The sequence below is a fragment of the Diprion similis genome, chromosome 13, assembly GCF_021155765.1.
Source record: "Diprion similis isolate iyDipSimi1 chromosome 13, iyDipSimi1.1, whole genome shotgun sequence".
In the NCBI taxonomy this organism is placed as follows: Eukaryota; Metazoa; Arthropoda; class Insecta; order Hymenoptera; family Diprionidae; genus Diprion; species Diprion similis.
Genome location: NC_060117.1, coordinates 2,756,016 through 2,763,369, shown reverse-complemented (window position 1 = coordinate 2,763,369; position 7,354 = coordinate 2,756,016).

Here is a 7,354-nt window from a genome sequence, read left to right as displayed (position 1 = left end):
ATTAATTGCAGCACTTTTCAAAGTCGTCGAAATTTTCGCCGAAAATGCAAAGGGGTTAGCCTTGGATTTTTTTTGGCCGAAAAATCTTTTGTCTGGGAATCGATCCGTATGACGCTTTTTAGACTAATTCGACGCCCAGGAACTCAGAAAACACATGAAAAATAGCCTAGGACCAGCAGCAGAGAAATGACGATGAAAATCATCAGTTTTTCGGCTGTAACTTTGCAGGTGTTGCTCGCAGCGTATCGGGACTGCGATTAATCGATTCCTCTCGCAAAATCACGTCGGAATAGTACCCTGAAAAATTAATTGCAGCACTTTTCAAAGTCGTCGAAATTTTCGCCAAAAATGCAAAGGGGTTAGCCTTGGATTTTTTTTGGCCGAAAAATCTTTTGTCTGGGAATCGATCCGTATGACGCTTTTTAGACTAATTCGACGCCCAGGAACTCAGAAAACACATGAAAAATAGCCTAGGACCAGCAGCAGAGAAATGACGATGAAAATCTGCAGTTTTTCGGCTGTAACTTTGCAGGTGTTGCTCGCAGCGTATCGGGACTGCGATTAATCGATTCCTCTCGCAAAATCACGTCGGAATAGTACCCTGAAAAATTAATTGCAGCACTTTTCAAAGTCGTCGAAATTTTCGCCAAAAATGCAAAGGGGTTAGCCTTGGATTTTTTTTGGCCGAAAAATCTTTTGTCTGGGAATCGATCCGTATGACGCTTTTTAGACTAATTCGACGCCCAGGAACTCAGAAAACACATGAAAAATAGCCTAGGACCAGCAGCAGAGAAATGACGATGAAAATCTGCAGTTTTTCGGCTGTAACTCTGCAGGTGTTGCTCGCAGCGTATCGGGACTGCGATTAATCGATTCCTCTCGCAAAATCACGTCGGAATAGTACCCTGAAAAATTAATTGCAGCACTTTTCAAAGTCGTCGAAATTTTCGCCAAAAATGCAAAGGGGTTAGCCTTGGATTTTTTTTGGCCGAAAAATCTTTTGTCTGGGAATCGATCCGTATGACGCTTTTTAGACTAATTCGACGCCCAGGAACTCAGAAAACACATGAAAAATAGCCTAGGACCAGCAGCAGAGAAATGACGATGAAAATCTGCAGTTTTTCGGCTGTAACTTTGCAGGTGTTGCTCGCAGCGTATCGGGACTGCGATTAATCGATTCCTCTCGCAAAATCACGTCGGAATAGTACCCTGAAGAATTAATTGCAGCACTTTTCAAAGTCGTCGAAATTTTCGCCAAAAATGCAAAGGGGTTAGCCTTGGATTTTTTTTGGCCGAAAAATCTTTTGTCTGGAAATCGATCCGTATGACGCTTTTTAGACCAATTCGACGCCCAGGAACTCAGAAAACACATGAAAAATAGCCTAGGACCAGCAGCAGAGAAATGACGATGAAAATCTGCAGTTTTTCGGCTGTAACTTTGCAGGTGTTGCTCGCAGCGTATCGGGACTGCGATTAATCGATTCCTCTCGCAAAATCACGTCGGAATAGTACCCTGAAAAATTAATTGCAGCACTTTTCAAAGTCGTCGAAATTTCCGCCAAAAATGCAAAGGGGTTAGCCTTGGATTTTTTTTGGCCGAAAAATCTTTTGTCTGGAAATCGATCCGTATGACGCTTTTCAGACTAATTCGACGCCCAGGAACTCAGAAAACACATGAAAAATAGCCTAGGACCAGCAGCAGAGAAATGACGATGAAAATCTGCAGTTTTTCGGCTGTAACTTTGCAGGTGTTGCTCGCAGCGTATCGGGACTGCGATTAATCGATTCCTCTCGCAAAATCACGTCGGAATAGTACCCTGAAAAATTAATTGCAGCACTTTTCAAAGTCGTCGAAATTTTCGCCAAAAATGCAAAGGGGTTAGCCTTGGATTTTTTTTGGCCGAAAAATCTTTTGTCTGGGAATCGATCCGTATGACGCTTTTTAGACTAATTCGACGCCCAGGAACTCAGAAAACACATGAAAAATAGCCTAGGACCAGCAGCAGAGAAATGACGATGAAAATCTGCAGTTTTTCGGCTGTAACTTTGCAGGTGTTGCTCGCAGCGTATCGGGACTGCGATTAATCGATTCCTCTCGCAAAATCACGTCGGAATAGTACCCTGAAAAATTAATTGCAGCACTTTTCAAAGTCGTCGAAATTTTCGCCAAAAATGCAAAGGGGTTAGCCTTGGATTTTTTTTGGCCGAAAAATCTTTTGTCTGGGAATCGATCCGTATGACGCTTTTTAGACTAATTCGACGCCCAGGAACTCAGAAAACACATGAAAAATAGCCTAGGACCAGCAGCAGAGAAATGACGATGAAAATCTGCAGTTTTTCGGCTGTAACTTTGCAGGTGTTGCTCGCAGCGTATCGGGACTGCGATTAATCGATTCCTCTCGCAAAATCACGTCGGAATAGTACCCTGAAAAATTAATTGCAGCACTTTTCAAAGTCGTCGAAATTTTCGCCAAAAATGCAAAGGGGTTAGCCTTGGATTTTTTTTGGCCGAAAAATCTTTTGTCTGGGAATCGATCCGTATGACGCTTTTTAGACTAATTCGACGCCCAGGAACTCAGAAAACACATGAAAAATAGCCTAGGACCAGCAGCAGAGAAATGACGATGAAAATCTGCAGTTTTTCGGCTGTAACTTTGCAGGTGTTGCTCGCAGCGTATCGGGACTGCGATTAATCGATTCCTCTCGCAAAATCACGTCGGAATAGTACCCTGAAAAATTAATTGCAGCACTTTTCAAAGTCGTCGAAATTTTCGCCAAAAATGCAAAGGGGTTAGCCTTGGATTTTTTTTGGCCGAAAAATCTTTTGTCTGGGAATCGATCCGTATGACGCTTTTTAGACTAATTCGACGCCCAGGAACTCAGAAAACACATGAAAAATAGCCTAGGACCAGCAGCAGAGAAATGACGATGAAAATCTGCAGTTTTTCGGCTGTAACTTTGCAGGTGTTGCTCGCAGCGTATCGGGACTGCGATTAATCGATTCCTCTCGCAAAATCACGTCGGAATAGTACCCTGAAAAATTAATTGCAGCACTTTTCAAAGTCGTCGAAATTTTCGCCAAAAATGCAAAGGGGTTAGCCTTGGATTTTTTTTGGCCGAAAAATCTTTTGTCTGGGAATCGATCCGTATGACGCTTTTTAGACTAATTCGACGCCCAGGAACTCAGAAAACACATGAAAAATAGCCTAGGACCAGCAGCAGAGAAATGACGATGAAAATCTGCAGTTTTTCGGCTGTAACTTTGCAGGTGTTGCTCGCAGCGTATCGGGACTGCGATTAATCGATTCCTCTCGCAAAATCACGTCGGAATAGTACCCTGAAAAATTAATTGCAGCACTTTTCAAAGTCGTCGAAATTTTCGCCAAAAATGCAAAGGGGTTAGCCTTGGATTTTTTTTGGCCGAAAAATCTTTTGTCTGGGAATCGATCCGTATGACGCTTTTTAGACTAATTCGACGCCCAGGAACTCAGAAAACACATGAAAAATAGCCTAGGACCAGCAGCAGAGTAATGACGATGAAAATCTGCAGTTTTTCGGCTGTAACTTTGCAGGTGTTGCTCGCAGCGTATCGGGACTGCGATTAATCGATTCCTCTCGCAAAATCACGTCGGAATAGTACCCTGAAAAATTAATTGCAGCACTTTTCAAAGTCGTCGAAATTTTCGCCAAAAATGCAAAGGGGTTAGCCTTGGATTTTTTTTGGCCGAAAAATCTTTTGTCTGGGAATCGATCCGTATGACGCTTTTTAGACTAATTCGACGCCCAGGAACTCAGAAAACACATGAAAAATAGCCTAGGACCAGCAGCAGAGAAATGACGATGAAAATCTGCAGTTTTTCGGCTGTAACTTTGCAGGTGTTGCTCGCAGCGTATCGGGACTGCGATTAATCGATTCCTCTCGCAAAATCACGTCGGAATAGTACCCTGAAAAATTAATTGCAGCACTTTTCAAAGTCGTCGAAATTTTCGCCAAAAATGCAAAGGGGTTAGCCTTGGATTTTTTTTGGCCGAAAAATCTTTTGTCTGGGAATCGATCCGTATGACGCTTTTTAGACTAATTCGACGCCCAGGAACTCAGAAAACACATGAAAAATAGCCTAGGACCAGCAGCAGAGAAATGACGATGAAAATCTGCAGTTTTTCGGCTGTAACTTTGCAGGTGTTGCTCGCAGCGTATCGGGACTGCGATTAATCGATTCCTCTCGCAAAATCACGTCGGAATAGTACCCTGAAAAATTAATTGCAGCACTTTTCAAAGTCGTCGAAATTTTCGCCAAAAATGCAAAGGGGTTAGCCTTGGATTTTTTTTGGCCGAAAAATCTTTTGTCTGGGAATCGATCCGTATGACGCTTTTTAGACTAATTCGACGCCCAGGAACTCAGAAAACACATGAAAAATAGCCTAGGACCAGCAGCAGAGAAATGACGATGAAAATCTGCAGTTTTTCGGCTGTAACTTTGCAGGTGTTGCTCGCAGCGTATCGGGACTGCGATTAATCGATTCCTCTCGCAAAATCACGTCGGAATAGTACCCTGAAAAATTAATTGCAGCACTTTTCAAAGTCGTCGAAATTTTCGCCAAAAATGCAAAGGGGTTAGCCTTGGATTTTTTTTGGCCGAAAAATCTTTTGTCTGGGAATCGATCCGTATGACGCTTTTTAGACTAATTCGACGCCCAGGAACTCAGAAAACACATGAAAAATAGCCTAGGACCAGCAGCAGAGAAATGACGATGAAAATCTGCAGTTTTTCGGCTGTAACTTTGCAGGTGTTGCTCGCAGCGTATCGGGACTGCGATTAATCGATTCCTCTCGCAAAATCACGTCGGAATAGTACCCTGAAAAATCAATTGCAGCACTTTTCAAAGTCGTCGAAATTTTCGCCAAAAATGCAAAGGGGTTAGCCTTGGATTTTTTTTGGCCGAAAAATCTTTTGTCTGGGAATCGATCCGTATGACGCTTCTTAGACTAATTCGACGCCCAGGAACTCAGAAAACACATGAAAAATAGCCTAGGACCAGCAGCAGAGAAATGACGATGAAAATCTGCAGTTTTTCGGCTGTAACTTTGCAGGTGTTGCTCGCAGCGTATCGGGACTGCGATTAATCGATTCCTCTCGCAAAATCACGTCGGAATAGTACCCTGAAAAATTAATTGCAGCACTTTTCAAAGTCGTCGAAATTTTCGCCAAAAATGCAAAGGGGTTAGCCTTGGATTTTTTTTGGCCGAAAAATCTTTTGTCTGGGAATCGATCCGTATGACGCTTTTGAGACTAATTCGACGCCCAGGAACTCAGAAAACACATGAAAAATAGCCTAGGACCAGCAGCAGAGAAATGACGATGAAAATCTGCAGTTTTTCGGCTGTAACTTTGCAGGTGTTGCTCGCAGCGTATCGGGACTGCGATTAATCGATTCCTCTCGCAAAATCACGTCGGAATAGTACCCTGAAAAATCAATTGCAGCACTTTTCAAAGTCGTCGAAATTTTCGCCAAAAATGCGAAGGGGTTAGCCTTGGATTTTTTTTGGCCGAAAAATCTTTTGTCTGGGAATCGATCCGTATGACGCTTTTTAGACTAATTCGACGCCCAGGAACTCAGAAAACACATGAAAAATAGCCTAGGACCAGCAGCAGAGAAATGACGATGAAAATCTGCAGTTTTTCGGCTGTAACTTTGCAGGTGTTGCTCGCAGCGTATCGGGACTGCGATTAATCGATTCCTCTCGCAAAATCACGTCGGAATAGTACCCTGAAAAATTAATTGCAGCACTTTTCAAAGTCATCGAAATTTTCGCCAAAAATGCAAAGGGGTTAGCCTTGGATTTTTTTTGGCCGAAAAATCTTTTGTCTGGGAATCGATCCGTATGACGCTTTTTAGACTAATCCGACGCCCAGGAACTCAGAAAACACATGAAAAATAGCCTAGGACCAGCAGCAGAGAAATGACGATGAAAATCTGCAGTTTTTCGGCTGTAACTTTGCAGGTGTTGCTCGCAGCGTATCGGGACTGCGACTAATCGATTCCTCTCGCAAAATCACGTCGGAATCGTACCCTCAATAGGTAATTGCAGCACGTTTCAACGTCGTCGAAATTTCCGCTACAAATCTAAACGGGTAAGCCCCAGGCTTGTTTTGGCTAAAAAATCTTCAGCTCAATATATCCATGAACAATATATTTCCGGTAAGCATTACGTGAAAGTTTATATGTCATAGGCATTTTTTTTCTCCTTTATTCAGTATTTTTATCATGTCATGTACATCATGAATAAATATTTTCTTGTCTGACAATTAAACTTTATGTTACTGCGAGATATCTCCTTGCAATTGTTGTCATGCACGTACTCGTATAAATACACTTTTACACTTTGTCGTATTTTTTGTTCGAATTGGTGATCAGCGATACTGCAATATCGTAAGGTGAAGAGCCCGCCTCCCGCAGAATCTGAAGAAACGTAGGAGTATTAGATTCAAAAATATTAGAAGTATGGTCAAGATTTTGTCCTGCGATCTCTTGAGTCTGGACGATTTTGGTTCCAGAATCGAGATGCAGGACCCTATTGCTTTGAATCGGGCCCAACTGGAGGAATTGAACACGGACATTTACACCATCGTGAGATCACCAGACGTGAAACTAACCAATAATATCTCACAACAATAGTTCAAAACATTTCACAACTATCGTCATAAGACTGAAAAATCGTCTGAACTCCCGGTCAAAAAATTGGTTTTCAAATTTTGTTCGAGTTGTAAAAAAGTGGAATCAAAAATATTTCACTCCCGTATGAAAAGTATTTGCTGTTATTCGCCAAAGTATGTAAAAACGCAAGTAACGATTGTATAATCTACCATTTCGAAGATTAGACCCGATTCTTCCATTCCAATTGTAAAAAAAAAAAAAAAAAAAAAAAGAAAGGAAACAGCATCGATGTATTTGCGAGGCACTTTGACTTGGCTGCCGATTCGAAACGGTGGCTACGAATTCCTGAGATAAAAGTTAGGCACACACCGCCTAACCCAGCGACCCCAACGTTTTTCCTCAACTGATCAGCAATCGGATTAACCGAAGGAATAATGAATATTTTATCCTCATTCCTCGAGTGTCTCGCCGACCTCGATGTTGTTCCCGAAGTCTCTTGCACCGGAACCAGGACTGTTAACTCTCCTGGAGTAGCGAACGAGAGATAAAGGCTAATAGAATAAAGATTCATAGCTTTTCTCCCCTCCCTTCAGCCTTTCTTTAACCTCACTCGCCGCTGCAACTCATTCTATATGAATCCATTCGCAAATTATATTCCCAGAGTGAAATATTTTCCGCAAATTAAATTTCTTCAGTA